The sequence below is a fragment of the Lytechinus variegatus genome, chromosome 3 (genome assembly GCF_018143015.1).
Source record: "Lytechinus variegatus isolate NC3 chromosome 3, Lvar_3.0, whole genome shotgun sequence".
Lineage (NCBI taxonomy): Eukaryota > Metazoa > Echinodermata > Echinoidea > Temnopleuroida > Toxopneustidae > Lytechinus > Lytechinus variegatus.
Window position 1 is genome coordinate 42,207,970 of NC_054742.1, and position 16,144 is coordinate 42,224,113.

Below are 16,144 nucleotides of genomic sequence, written 5' to 3' on the forward strand. Positions count from 1 at the left end.
TCACATCTTAGGTAGATTACAGTTCTTTGACAAAGCTCACTTGACTTTTATAAAGTTCATCCATCAATGTCTGCTTTTCCATGATTAACTACAGCGTCATTTTTATTCAAGGTAATTACAAGATTTTGTGTTATCATGTTAAAAGAATCATTAATAGATTTATATGATACATATTTTTCATCTGCATCGATATACGTTATATAATAAAGACAAGAGAGTTATAACCAGTGTGCCTGCCGAATTGTATGGCAAGCCAGAACGGAAATCGTGAAATTATTATAATCAAAAGAAAAGAATAGGTACAACTAGATAATTTCTATAATGATAACGGTGATGGTGATTTCATATTTAGTAAAATACTAACAAGAATTATACAAACTTTCTTAAAATCGTCCAATGTATACACTGATGACCTTTTTTTATTCGTACCATGATCAAAAGGATGAACCTGTTACGTTTTTCAAACATAGTTCATCTAAACAAGAACGAACGGGCATAATGCTAAAAAGGACAGAGACTCCAATTACCTTACTTAACTGGCACAAGATTTCCGAGAATGATCATAATAATTCTCAATTTGGAAGACGGTACTCCCTAATTCTCTCGAATGCGGAAGTCCCACTTCCGCGTGCACATCGAATTGATTGTTTTCTTATAGCTTGATTTCCATGCGTATATAGGAGAGAGCTAAGATTTAGTCAAGGGCTAATGAATATGGAAAGAGGGTAACAAGAGACACAGGGATAGGAAAGCATTGGGAGTAAAAAATTAACAAAGTGATGTTAGCAAGCAGAGGAAGAGAAAAGGAGGAGAGGAAATGTATGAAGATAGATGGATGGATGGATAGATGGATGGATGGATGGATGGATGGATGGATAGATAGATAGGCAGGCAGGTAGGCAGGCAGGCAGATAGATAGATAGATTAGATCGATAAAGAGAGAGAGTGAGAGAGAGGGGGAGTCAGTGATTACTTTATTTTATTTGAGTATGAAACATCAGCGCTGCAGCGTCTTCTGTATGTCTGTCTATATGACCATGTTATTCCTTTAAAGGTACAATTTAATAACAGTTTAAAGATATAGAGTCTCTTCTCTTGATTTGATTTCTCTTTTCTATTTCCTCCATCTTCTCTTTATCCGATTCATAATGTAATACTATTTGCAATTTTTGTACTTTGACGTTGCAGTATTAAAATCTGGTTATATTTACTTCTTACTCTTAAATTTGGCAAACTGAATCCAGCCTTCTTCGGCAATAACTTCATTCAAGGACGTTCCATGGCTTTTGCATCTGACAATATTGAGTTTAATAAAACCTGAAGACAAGTTTTCATATCGCTCCAGCAATCTTTACATCAAATATCAAACTACGAGTACATCGACTGTAAACATCACACTCAGCGTATTAAACAAAAAGCAAAGTTACATCGTAAAGCTCGTTTCTCTTTTTCATTTTAGAAATGATAATAATGAAGAGGGTAACTATACAGTAGGTGAATCCGATATAAATTAGAGAAAAGAAGAGAGAGCGAAGGAAGAGAAAACAGGAGAAAGGGTGAGATGAGAGAAAGATGAGAGGGGAGGGGAAGAAAAGTGCGATAATAGAACAGCAGAAAAGGACATAGAGATAGGTAGATAGATAGATAGAAAGATAGATAAATAGATGAAATACATAGACGGAGGGACATAGGGAGTGAGAGTGAGAGGGAGAAAGAAAGAGATAGAAAGAAAGACAGGGAGGGAGAGAGAGACAGAACAGAAAGGATACAGAAACGGAAAGATGGATTGACATCACAAGAAGTAGTTTTTGACGAGTGAATCAAAATTGATTGAAAGGACTCGGAAATTGATTTCATTGAAAGCAGTTCTGTTTGACGAGTCAGATCCGTGAAGCAATGCCCGTTCAGGTTGAAGTCTATTATGGTGGTATAATATAGCATCATATTATGCATGAACGTTATAGATGGGGGTCAGGAATCAATATCACACTACACTATAGGACGGCTAACCTTGACAGAAGCAAACGGAGAAACTAATGATGATGATAATAATGGTGGTGATGGCTACAGAACGACAATTTGGAGAGATGGTGCGTTGACCTGTTGTAGATTGGAGAAGGGAAATAGCAACATATCATGTTATGCAGGGCCCGCTGGTAGAGCAGTTTCCTAACCTGGCTACCCTGGGTAAATAAAACATTATTATTATCATTATTGGCAACAAGACACCAGTGGCGTATCCGATAGGCCAAGGATCATGTACACTGGGCGCCACTTTAACAGGAGCATAACATGGAGTGATTGAGGGAAAATTAAAAAGAGGCTTAGAGACTAAAAGAAAGAACTGAAGACTGAAATTGGTGATAGATTATGATTAACAACCAAAAAGCGACAGATGTCAGTCAAAAGTTTGAAGGGACGCGCTCGTTTTATTGTAATGGTGAAAAATTTAGCGCTTGCCTCTGACGCCAATGTTCATTTCCTAGCATATAACCCACCTCCATTTCCATGGCATATTACAGCAGTCGATAATGATTTGGACAGTCTGAAAGAAATTTGTCAAACTCATTTGCATTTGCACTATCAAACTGGATCCCTAAAATAATGCTTCTTCATTCCTGCTATCTCTGTCCTTGTGGGCGAGTCGTAGTCTAGTGGTTCTGACTCTCGCCTTTCAAACAGATGGTCGTGGGTTCAAATCCTATAACCATGGCATATGTTTCTTCAGCAAGATATTTATCTACACTATGCTGCGCTCGACCCAGGTGAGGTGAATGGGTACCCTGCAAGAGTTAATTCCTTGAATGCGCTGAGCGCCGGTGATGGTAGCTCGAGCTTATACCGGGGGTAATAATAGCAGCACTTTGTATCCTCAGGCAAAAGCGCTATATCAGCTATTATTATCATTATTATTATCATTATTATTATTATCATTATTATTATTATCATTACTATCATTATTATTATTATCATTATTATTATTATTATTATCATTATTATCATTATTGTTATTATTATCATTATTATTATTATTACTGTTATTATCATTATTATTATTATTATTATTATCATATCCTTTGGGGCGGGTGAAATTATGTTTATATAAAAAATGGAATTCGCATGAGAATTAGATGAGGAATCTTTCCTTTGATGATTTTTTTTGTGTTGTTTCATAAAGCTGCTCGTAAACTTACACACAGCTTGACAAATTATTATGGCAAGCGGAAAGTGTTTCTTAAACTTTTAGCTGAAACTGTATTAATCAACTTTTTTCTCGTTTAAATGTATTTCCATGGCAAACCGGCAAAGTCTAGTATTGTAGGAATACAAATATTTTTTTGCATACTTTGTTAATATTATGTTATGAAAATATATGTCACGAACATATTTGACTCTTCATATTCCGTTCATTTTTAGTCATGCGTAACTTCATGAACATCTTTTCAAAACTACCCGATCAATCATGCTTTATGACCTGTTCATGTCCGTTTTATGAATGGCATTATCTCTTTGTAAAACACGATTTATGGACAGTTATCTTAATGAAAATTTTAGAATTAGCATAACTATAGTAATGAAAACTGCATTGTTGTTTGTAATGAAAGCAAGCGGTATATCAATCATGCATTGTTATGCAGACTGTAATCAACGAAATATGACGGGTATCATCACCTATATTAAGAGGAAAATATATAGAATACCTTATCGCATCAAATGAAAAAAAAAATTCTACATAGCCAATTAATACGTGAAATTACATGTTCAAATATTTTCAACCAGAATATCTTTAATTCAGTGCATGGAACATTGGATGACAAAGAAATCAAGTGATCAAAATATCACAAATCGTATCACGTGAGTGATATGGAGGGATACAATATTATGTTTAGGGTGTATGCGGTATCTCACAGACAATTATTTGACATTCGCATTTTGAAAATATTTCCTGTACCCTAATTAATTATTTGACTAACCTGATATGGAAGGATACAATATTATGTTTAGGGTGTCTGCGATATCTCACAGACAATTTAATAAAAAAAGTATAGATTTGACATTCGCATTTTGAAAAAATTTCCTGTACCCTAATGAATTATTTGACTAACCTGATCAATTTTAATTCTTCTTTGGATACAATTAGTGTTTTTCACTATCTGCTTTACTATTCTCCTCTTAAAATTTATCACAATACATTGAAAACTAATTCTCGAAGCTTTAGAAATTAGCCAACTTGTGTTCAAATAGGGGATTTTTTACACATTTCCTTCGTTTCACCAATTAATCTAATAATGAGTAATTCATCTTCCTGTTTCTTTCAAAGTATTTGTATGCTTTTTAGTTCCCTGTATCGAAATTGGGTCACATTACAAATTAATCCTATGATCACCGTATAGTTACTTTGTCCCGAACGGAATTATTTCAGAAAACTATCGGTCTAATGATAAGAAGAGTGATAAATAGAGAGCATTCATTCTAAGAAACTCACGTAAAAGACAGATTCTATTTTACGTAATTGTGATCTAGTTTATGTTTTGATAAAACTAACTCTTGTACATGGAAAGTGGCATTATCGAAATTGGAGAAGTCCTGAATCCTGATGAGAGGTAAAAGCATATCGTTTACATTACCTCCTTTGCGGAAGCATTAAAAGGACTGTAGCGCTTGGCCTTTCTGCATGATCATACAAATAACATGTCAGGGACAACTGGAGGCCACCGTATGAGCGATGCTGATCTCTGCGGGACCTTTCGCAAGATCATTAAAATGGTGGGCAGCTTAATGGCCTGTCCGCATGAATTTGTTTCACTCATTCGTTGTTTGATTAGTTAAAAGGGAACAGAGGGCCATGAACGGCCATGGCGCCATCCCATGGGAGAGGTGAACCAAGAGCTGATTGGGATGGAAAAGCAGAAGGAAGCACTTCTATCTACGAAGAATCAAATTAGAGAGCGGAGAGAATGGAGAACAAAAATTTAAATTCACTAGCGACGAATAGATGAATTCAACCTCAGAGCACTGTGACTTGTCTTATTATGGCGGGCATAACTGGGAAGGGGGGGGCACAAGTACTTTCAATAGGTTATGCAATTAGCCACATACGTTGTTATGTCAGTGCATACATTTTTTGTAAGGCATAATTATATGCAGCCCCAAGTTAGAAATCACTTTAAAACAACATCAAATCGAATCGGTCTATACTTCAATACAGATCTACCCCAAATTTGGAGAATATGCATAGGCTTATAATTATGACACTGGATTGAAAACATCTGAAAATGCAAATATTAGGGAGCTTTGTATTATTTTGGAAGGTATATAGTTGACATTGTAAAATACCAAGTAAAGGAAATTTAATGTCGGTATATGATTTTTACGGCCTAAGGCAGATAGTATGTTCAAGTTTGATGAAGAAATGAGTGGATATATATTGAAATAGGATCTAAAATCAAGGTATTTTGATAGAGCGAGCAAAACATTTTTCTCATTAGGGTATAGCATCAAACAACCCGGACCTGTCTTTTTATAACTGTATTTCTCTATTCCATTTTCTGTTTATTCCTTCTCGAAGTGATAAGGATAGATTCCTGTTGAAAATATCCCACTCTAAAACCAAAGCAACTCTTGGAGACTGTGCATTTAGCTACACAGTTCCAAAACTGTGGAACCACTCCCCCTTAGAATTAGCATAGCCCGGTATGTACCTGCTTTCAAAACATTATTGAAGACACATCTGTGTAGGGAAGCGCTTAAGTAGATCATTATTTTTTAGTAAGTAGTATAAGCAGTAGGAGTAACCAAAGCGCAGTAGTGGCTGCGCTATACAACTTTATCATATTATTATTATTACTGTCTAACATGGGATCGAAAGAAGACACAAATATTCATCAACCACTCGGAGGGACATGGGCGGAGATCCCAGGGGGACGTGTCCCCCCTTATTAAAAATAGTAGGGGGACACAATATCAAATGTCCCCCCACTATTTGTGGTTTTCTATGATGGTAAGAAATACATAATTCAAAATTGAAATAAAACGTGTTTTGTAGGCCGAGATAACCTTACTTTTGGGATGATAACCTTTTTTCGTTTTTTTTTGCTTGTCAAATTTTCTAGCCCCTTGTCCCTCCTACCTTTTGGGAGATATCCCCCCCTGCGGAGGGATTATGATGTCTTTAAACATGCATGGCTGCTAGAGCCCGCGAGAACATTATACATGATGAATGATTCAAAATGGGAAAACCGATCTTGGGCAGAAGTCGACTGACTTTCTTCAACCAGAAAATGAACAAATCACGGAGATAGACTTTATCTCCATGATCAAATATTCACTCCAGAAAATATAAGACGCTCTTCAGCACCTCAATGATTTATCTGCATCTTTAATCATTCGCTCAGGCTCATTAGATCTCAATAAGCTGACACTCCTGAATCCACTAATGGACCTCCATTTATCTTAAATGAATGAAACGAAAGCATATACGAGATTATCTTCGACCCGAATGTTATGAGAATGCTAAAAGCAAAGAAGGCATGGCATCATATTCAACTTATCATCAAGTTTCATTTTCTTACAAGGCAAACTCAGGAGTAAAAGAAAGAGAAGGAGAGAGAGGGGGAAAAAGAGGGGGGGGGGAGAATTTCTCTGATTTATTTACAAGAAATCTCTATATTTATTCAAATGATAATAATAAAAATGACATTGAAACACAGCTTAATGAAGTAATGAAGCAAACACATGAATGGTTAATTCGAAACGAGCTTATTCTCAATGTCGATAAGACTAAGACAATGCTACTTGGTTCACGTCAAAGAATCTGCACATTGCAAGTTAAAAACTCAATTTGGTTTTTATCCTATGCTATATATACATAAGAATGGATTATGCTTGATTGGTCAACTATTACATAATTTGTTTTGCTTCTGAACGCTCCCTCTCTCTTTCTCTCTCTCTCTCATATTTCCCCCTCTCTGTCTTTCTCTGCCTCTCTCTCCCTCTCTGTCTGCCTCTGCCACCCCTCTCTCTCTTTCCCCCTCTCTCACCATGTCCTTTTACTTTCTCATTCTGAATCTTATTTTGATGTGCATATATGTCTTCTTCTTTACTATGTTTTCTTTATGTTTTTAGGTAATAATGCAGAGCCCTGTGGAAGACCAGCGATTTTTATAAGGAACGTTTTGATTGTATATATTGTGTAATTTTACATATTTGTTTGTATAAAGCTGAACATGCTACCCTGGATAAAGATTTGAAATAAATAAATGATTTAGTCCTTTCAACGAAACAGTGGGCATATCTGCTTTGGCTGAACAATTAAAAATGAAAATAGGTTATCACAAAAACAAATTGAATAGGAATTATTGATCTATAGCACACACCATCTGTTTAACATCAATGATAACAAGAGCTGCCTTTCGCCGTGTTACCAATTTTACGTTTTAAATCTTCATTGCGTTTGTGTGCAAATGACTCGGTTAGGATATTAAAAGAAAAATCATACAGTTCATGAATATTTTACGCATTTATGAATGACAAAAATGCAGTGGCGTGTTTCAAACACGGAACTTAACGGCTTCTGGAAGGCTCAATTATAACTACATGAAATGGCAGATCGTGAAGAGATTTGTTCTTTTTTCTCTCTGATATAGGAGGGTGAGAAAATTATAAAGGCGGGAAACTGAAGACTAAACGAAAGACAAAAAAAGGAAAAGTATAAACGAGAGAAAATGCGTGAAAGGGGGCATCACGTTTTTGTGCTCCGTGAAGAAAACTGCATTACAGCTGGAAATACAAATATAGCATCAAAATTAATGCCAGGAAAGAAATGGTACACCACAAATTAATCCAGTCTAGCGACTTTCACCACATTGGAGTATAATAATGGCAATTTCTTACTCAATTTCGATCCAGTGTGAAACGAAAATTGATCAAATGTTCAATATGGAAATAAAATGCTGACCACTTATTTCTGTAAAAAAAGGTGTATTGTTACTGATTTCATTATAGTTTATAATATGAAGCCATTGTAAAGATGTTTAATTCATGGCATAATGCCATTTGTATAACAAAGACTTTGCAAATTTCTCACTTAAAACTCGAGAACGGCATAACATACCCTACTTCCATTTACAACAATGTTCTTGTAACAATTGCCCTTGGATAATTCTTGTTCTCAATCATATCACAAAAACAATTCCGTTTCCCCGACGTAATCCACTATACCCTGGCGACAATACTGATCTGAAAAACAAGTCATCAAGTAGATCATTAACGTCAAATAACGTGTGTGGACGATACACTAATGATTCTTTTTAAAGCATTTATAACCAGGAATAGCAAATCTCATTAAAATTAATCGCCCAAATTGCAGCGATATTCTGTATCGAGGCGTCAGTTAAAATCTTTAAAACGAGGAAGCGTTAACCCTAAAGGACTGGGCTATTTCAGATGTATTGAGGACCAGGGGCATGATGGCCCTCTTCTGATCTCGGCCACCGTTTGCGCCGAAATGTGGCACACACCTTCTTTACCACATAATTTGTTAATTATTGTGAATAAAATATGCAAATTATTCATGAAAACGTTATTTGCATATTTCACACCCTATTTCACTTCAAATTGTCTTGTTTTTTTTTTGCGGATGTCATCTTTATAATCTAATTTAAAGGTTTTCACAAAGAATCTTTTTCTTTATGTATTTATTTGTTTTTTATCTTTTGTTTTTCATTATTTTTTCAATGGAAATTATTAAAGACCATTTAACAATTAAATTAAACCCTAAATTAATTGAGCAGACCAATTTGAACAAAAAATAATCACCCTTTTATGAATTTCATCTCCCATAGACTTTGTACACAAAGTATAAAAATTAGCCATTTTCGGCATGACATTGCCTCGTAAAAAATCACACGACGTCACGATGGTATACCCGTATGTCACAAATTTGGTCTTATAAGTTGCGCGAGACTTCAAAGAAAAATGTCAAAAAAAATAGAAGAATCTTTTTTGCGTTTTGGAAATATCGCGCGAAGCGTCAAGGGGGCATCATGCCCACCCCCAGTTCTTTTATGGTTAAGCCGTACCTACTTTTTCACAAAGAGAAATAACGGCAACACGAGAGCATTAGCTTGTTCGATTAAAACAATTTAACTCTGGAATAAGATCAACTGAAGCAAACGTTTTACTGATGAACAAAGTTGGTCTACAGTTGGAACAAGTGGAAAGCCTCTAGCAGTATCTAGCCTTACGCAAATCAATTTAGCAGCAGTGCTGACTTTTAATGTAAGATCACTAAGATTAATATTTTTCCAAAAGAGAGAGAAACAAAAAACATTAATGTCATAATAAAATCCTAAGTTTGTTGACCTTGACTAAGAAAAATATATTTCATTTCATTGAAACTCTCTTGGAGAGTGTCCCAGTAACATTCGTCGACTGACAATTTTCCTTTGTTTTTTATTGAATGAGAAGCACAGGTGCGTGTATAAGTCCTTACTGGATAAAACATCCGAAAATACGTTTCATGAAACGCTCCGCTTGTCGGAAAAAGTAATATTTTTCACGATTACTTGATACGATTATAGCCTCTACAGCACAATGACAACTGGAAGCTGTCTAAAATGAGATAAATATTCAACAAGTCGGGATGTGATCCTTAGCATGAAGTGAGCAATTTCCGATCTCGCAATTCAAATTACAATTTAATGCCATTCGAACGAAATATAGCTTAAGGTCTCTTGCACATTGCATTGATAATGCACATGATATGAATTCGTCTCTGATTTGTCCAAGAATGAATTTTTGCTTAAGTGTCCAGGTTAATGAAACTAAAATTGGCGATTTGAGTCTAAATACCAGCATGGTGTGAAGCCCTGCTGTGAAGTCAATTATAAGAGTTTTCTCTCTCTGCTAGCATAATTTGCCCCAATCACTAATAAGCACGTCCGCACATGGGAGGGTGCATTGTGGGGTGTGGGTGTGTGTGATTACACGATATTTGCTCCGGCGACAATTGCTCCGCTCTAAATTCCAAACAGTAAGTGAATGGCCATCTTTAACGATGTCAGGATTCTGTGTCACGTTAGACCTTAATCCATTATAATCGAGGTAAGTGCTTAATTTATTTTCCCCCTTTTATATGGAGTGTTATTGCGACCCCATTCTATCCCAGTTTGGAGAGTATTGATCTGCCTAATATTACACGAACGTGTCCTGGGCTCCCACCCGCTTCGCGGGCCGGAGCTCCATGGGTTACCCTACACCTAGCCATACATCTTTGACGAAATTAAGCCCGGAGAAATTGTCGCAGGAGCAAATGTAGTGTCACCTGTGTATGAGGGTGTGGGTGGATGTGGGTGGATGAGTGTAGAAGGGGTGGGGTGTCCCTTTGTCTTTAATCTCAGTAATCGCTCTTTTTCTTCCAAACTCCATTTCTTTCGTCAATGTTAGCCTATTTCATTTTGCACATAAAAGCGCATAATTCATAATTTTTGCATCATACTTGTCATATACCTCTAAAACAAACTGCATGCATATTTCTGAAGAATATAAATTCATTTAATTTCGCTTAAAAAAAGATAAATGACTTATTTTGTGTACTGAAATTCCACATCTTGTTTTATTATTGTTGTCAACCGAACCTCATGAAGTGGAATGGAATATACAAAACAAAACCAAACACGACAGATAATACATCCTTATCAAAAAGTTCAGTACACCTGAAATAACTCCAATCCGCACATGACAAATAAAATACCAAGCGTAGTTATCAAAATAAGGCAGCGTAAAAATACTCCAAAGTGTATACATCTTATTGCTTGATCTTTATCACTACACAAACACCGTCACTTAGACCTTACTTACGACCCCCCCCCCCCAAAAAAAAGTAATTTATAAGACTAGTTTGTCATGACATGTACGTCTATAAAAGCTGGAGACAACTGTCGAAAATATAAAGGGATACACATATAATTTAATACCACATAGATAAGCTAATGTGAGTATTATACTTATTTGTATTGGTACTATCATAATTACTACAATAAGAATAATAAGACTGGATCAATTTAAATAAAGTAAGAGAGCTGACATCACTAAAAAAAACAAAAAAACATTCACATCCCCAACAAACACAAATGCACACAAGCCCCCCCCCCCCCACACACACACACACACATAAAGTAATTATTCAATACTTAGGCGTGCCATTAAAAAATGTAAGAAAAACAGTAAAAATGTAAAAGAAATAATAATAAGATATAATCGGAAATAAAGGAAATACTCACAGCGACAGTAGGTTAACATCTAATAAAGATAGAAAGAAAAGGCAAGTTGAAGTTGAGACAGCAAACCATAAATATAGAAGTGCTCTTTCATCAAACAGCTTTCATCGACTGAATAAACCGCTTTTCCAGCACCACTCTCGATCGCTGTTTGTGGGATACATGCGCAAGAAGTAAGCTCTGTTGAAAAAAAAAATCGAATCGAATTAAGAGAGAGTGGAAAAAAGATGGAATGAAAGAGAGAGAGAGAGAGAACAGTGCATATATCAACGGATGATGAACTCAATCAAATGATCCTAACTAGTCTCTCAAAATAAACTCGTTTTGTGCCTTGAAAATATCTACATATTTAGAGATTGGTAACTCTTCTAATAGGGTTTGTCAAAGTTACCGTGGTAACAATTATAGAATGCGGTAATAAATGAGGGAACAATTCCCATATGGAGTGTTTGAAAGCTGTACAATCGTTCGATTTTGAAAAGACAATACATAATATGCCTCCGCGCTGCTGAACAAAGTCGTATGATTGTCGTATTCCACATTAAGGAGATTGTACGACTAGCATGATACGATCGCCTTACGGGCACACTGCGATGATTGTAGACAAAATAAATGGGGCAAGTATGACAAAACCACGTCAAGAAAAAAGTATGGGAATAAGAATTTAAAAAAATCGTATAGGTTTATATACCAATAATGTATTGCATTTATTTAGCATTACTTTTCTTGTCAACTTAAACTCCGAATCTTTTACCATTGTGTTACTTATGTCCTCATGTCTAGCAGCGCCATATAACATTCATACTTTTTGCCTTATTTTAATTTCTGCTTTAATTTGTTAACCTATTTTTTTCATAATGAGATTCGGTCTATACTTTCAACAATGTATACAATATAATTCATTACTGAAACTTGCACCATGATACAAATTAGGAAAATCAATAATTCATTTAATATTGGAATTGCACTAGCAATTTTAATGATCAATAAAAGTGACTTGCAAATTAACTTTATCTTTTTAAATTAATTTGAGTTTTCACGATTGCCAAACCACAAATCACAATTCAAAATTGTACTTTTTACATACCAGTACTCTGTATACTCAATATAAATGTTGTTTGAAATTTTTATCTTCTTGTTATTCTTCAACTCAACTTTCTTCTTTTTCGTCTTCTCTTTCTTTTCTTCCTCTTATTCACCTTCTTCTTCTCCTTTTTCTTCCCCTTCTTCTTGTTTTTCTCCTTCTCCTTCTCCTCCTCCCCTTTCTCCTTCTTCCTCTCCTTCTTCTTTGTTTTAATAATGCATGTGGTCTATATTACCCTTTTATCGTAAATATGGTTTAATGTGTAGTAGAATGTTATTTATTGCTTTCAGTCTGTGATATACGTGTACTTTTTTAACTATGTAAATGATACCACTGTTATGAAACTGTATATTCTTAATATTGTATATCCATGTGCAATTCAGTCTTTGTAACTGCGTTGCATGATGTAATAAATACCAAACCATATCATTGAAAGACTTAGCTTTTAAGTGGATTCGTGTAATATACAATAAAGAAGAAGGAAAGTCGTTCTTCCTGAGGTCTGCCCTCAGTCAATGTACTAAAAAAAAGATTTGAGGCCAACCTTTCTCTAGTAAGATGAAATAAAAGTATAGATTGACAAGCGTTCAAGTGATTTGTTGGAAACCATGTTACCTGTATACGGAAAATGTTAGGAGTCATTTAAACTATATCCACCGGGGATAATGGAGATGTCTTCCCGAAGGAAGTTGCCATGGCGACTGGAGCATAAGAGAGGAAAATGCTTAGCATCATCTCAAAACATGTTACATCGATGAATTTTTATCTAAATGATTATGCAAGATGACAGATGGAATAGATAAAACACTCTATACATGTATGCTATTCGAGATTATACCAAACAACCCATTAAAGACATCAACAGATTGTCTCTGCTGATCTGGTTATCATAAACCGAAGGACAGCATACCGCACTTTTAGATTATAATATCAAAAAGAAAGAAAGGAGTAGTTGAAGCACATATCCAACGGTCTATCGGACATTATGATTATTCGAGTTGTGATTATTGACTGCGGCTATATAGTTAGTTTAGCGTTTAAATTTATTCAAATCGAAAAGTTGGGTGTCAAATAACACTCATTAAAACACGATACTGACAGAAGAACAGGAGGGGAAGGGACGCAAAGTACAAAGTATCAAAATACGGATAAGTTTGTATGACGGAACAGGGGCGGATCAAGAAATTCAAAAAAGGGGGCGCATTTTCTCAAGGAAAATTTGACAAGCAAAAAAAAAAGCCGGATGTGCCCCCCGGATCCACAACTGTGATGGAGGTATAGCAGAAGTTACGCCAGATTGAAACAAGCTAGATGAGCACAGGGAAAACAAATAAACAAACGACGTGTTGGAAATTAGAACACAATTTTACTGCAATTTTGTTTTCCTTATGAGCGTATATATCTTCTACAATTCGACCTTGCAAAATATCGCTACTTGTTATGAATTAATAGTTTTATTCAAAACTAAACATTACATGGATCAATGTAAAGTATATTCACATAACTTTATAATAACATGGATAAAGAGCGCACCCAAATATATTTATTAAACTACAGTGTAAAAATTCTACATACATACATAGTTTCCACGTTATATTAATATCAGTCAAATAATTTCGATCCTTAGGATATATATGTATAGATTTAAAAAAAATCCGTTAATCCCCCGGTATTTAGGATGCCATTAGGCAAGGCATTGTTATGCGCAATTTTATCTTACATGAAGTTGAAATACTATAATATTTGTACCAATATTTACATGTTTTTTTTTTTAACAGGGTGCGTCAAGAGGCAGGGGCGACCGCCCCGTAATTTTCAAGTGAAAAAAAATGGAGACAAAGGGAGAAGAAACGGAGTGTGAGGAAGAAAAATATAAACAAGGAAGGTTACAACAAGAAAGAAGATTGATAAAAACTTGTTTTTTCGTACAATAATATAACACCACTACACATTTTTGTTAAGTTTAACAGATCTAACTCTTGACTAGAATGTGTTTGAGCTTTTCAAATGCACTCACTATATTTAGGGGAAGAAGAGATGGTGTTTAGCCAAGACACTCTTACTAACCCAGTTTACGTGTGCTTACTTCAAGTTTAAAATAGAACTCGGTGAAGATCCTGGGTATTACATTCATTGCACCAATGGTGTACACAAAGAATGACAGTTCCATTTATTGTGCAATCGATTGTATGTTTTATGATACAAGGCTCTCCTCAACCTTCTTTTATTCAATTAAGTCCGCCAATGTTTACATGAGAGTATTCAATATTTCAATTTACTTAACAGTGTCTCGCACCCTTGTTCGAACATTGCTGTATATGCGCTACATCATGCAGGGAGGCATGGGTCTCATCTACCCCCTTACTGAATAAGCGAGCAGCGCCCCTATTCCTGAAATATTTTCGTTTTCAAACTGGGGACACCTTGTAATCAATTTCCCCCATTGTTATGAACCCTTGTTACGGGTATTCATTCCCAACCTTAGTATATATTAAGCAATGTGGTAGGCCTTATGAATCACCTTAAATTCAGTAAAGATTTAAGAGTTGTTCCTCGTGCAGTATTCAAATAGATTGATTTTATCTGATGACCTATAAATTCGCAAACGGCTGTTACATTATGGTTACTACCTGCGCAGCTCCTTGATTTTGATTGGCTGCTGAACCCAGTCCTCACTATCACAGTTCTAATGAAACAGGGTCCCGGATACCCTCCATTTGATAGAGTACCACAAACCACCTCCTTGTCAGAGATCGCGTGTGTGTCGCTTGGCTTCAAGGGTTTATTCATGTGCACGAACGAAAATAGTGTTTGTTTCCCCCTCTCTCTCCATCCTTACTTGAATAATACAAAAATAGACCAAAGTAAGAAAGAAAATCTAAAAGACTTGATGTTGATCTACCAATTACAGACATAATTCTAGGATTGTTGACATGAATATAGTGATAACATTAGGCCTGTTACTCTAAGCCGGTTATCACTTGAAGTGGGATTTCTCTCTTTAAAAATATTTCATGACATTTACAATTTTTTCTTCATTAAGGAGCGAAGTGGGAGTATATCTGTTTTATATGCATAGTGGTATTATCTTGTATCAGAATATTGGAAAAAAGCAAATTCAGCGACTTTATGACAATTTTCACATACTTTTGAAAAATCAAGTTAAATCAAAGTGGCTGCATATTATGCATACTGGTAATGTTAGTGATTGTAAGATTTTACAATGATGAAAATCATGTATATCTGACAGTGCGACCCAAATATGAGCTTCTTTTGTACATTGGTACTCTACCTAAGATATGATTTATTTAACCCCTCCCCTCATTCTATCTCTCTCTTCTTTCCTTTTTGTTCTCTTTCATGCTTACCTTCTTTCCTTTTCTTTCCCTCCCACAGATCTTCACATCTCTGATCACTTCTCGCTTTCTCTTTATTATTAAGCTACTGTTTAATGCTAGTATACTTCCAATATGCCTGATTTTATCAGCAACCAGTTAGCAATTCTAGATAATGTCAATCACCAAAATTCATCATCAGTTTGTCTAATCAACCTGAGCACATAAGAGCATTTCATGAAACAAATAGTCAGTGAATTTCACCAAATAGTCAGTGAATTTCACTGACTTTTCTTATAAGCTACTGAAAAACTTGCATCTGATTAGCTCAGAGCAATAGTGTCGGTAAAATCAGTGACTATTTATTTCATGAAACACTCCCTGGATATTCAGTTAAGTATATCCCCTTCTATTTTATTTGTTCTATTTTCAAAGGTTTTTCTTTA

The 16,144-nt window shown here is 35.4% G+C and overlaps 1 protein-coding gene across 2 annotated transcripts in view; it reads right to left on the reverse strand.

Moving 5' to 3' along the window:
- The window catches only part of LOC121411064 (methionine aminopeptidase 1D, mitochondrial-like), a 41,463-nt gene that overhangs the window by 14,430 nt on the left and 10,889 nt on the right, over positions 1–16,144 (reverse strand). Inside the window, exon 9 of one of the 2 annotated variants that reach the window (XR_005969420.1) lies at positions 11,283–11,459. The gene's annotated coding sequence lies outside the window, so the exon portion shown is untranslated. Of the gene's footprint in view, positions 1–11,282; positions 11,460–16,144 lie in introns of those variants that run through there. The other variant, XM_041603550.1, reaches the window with a different exon arrangement.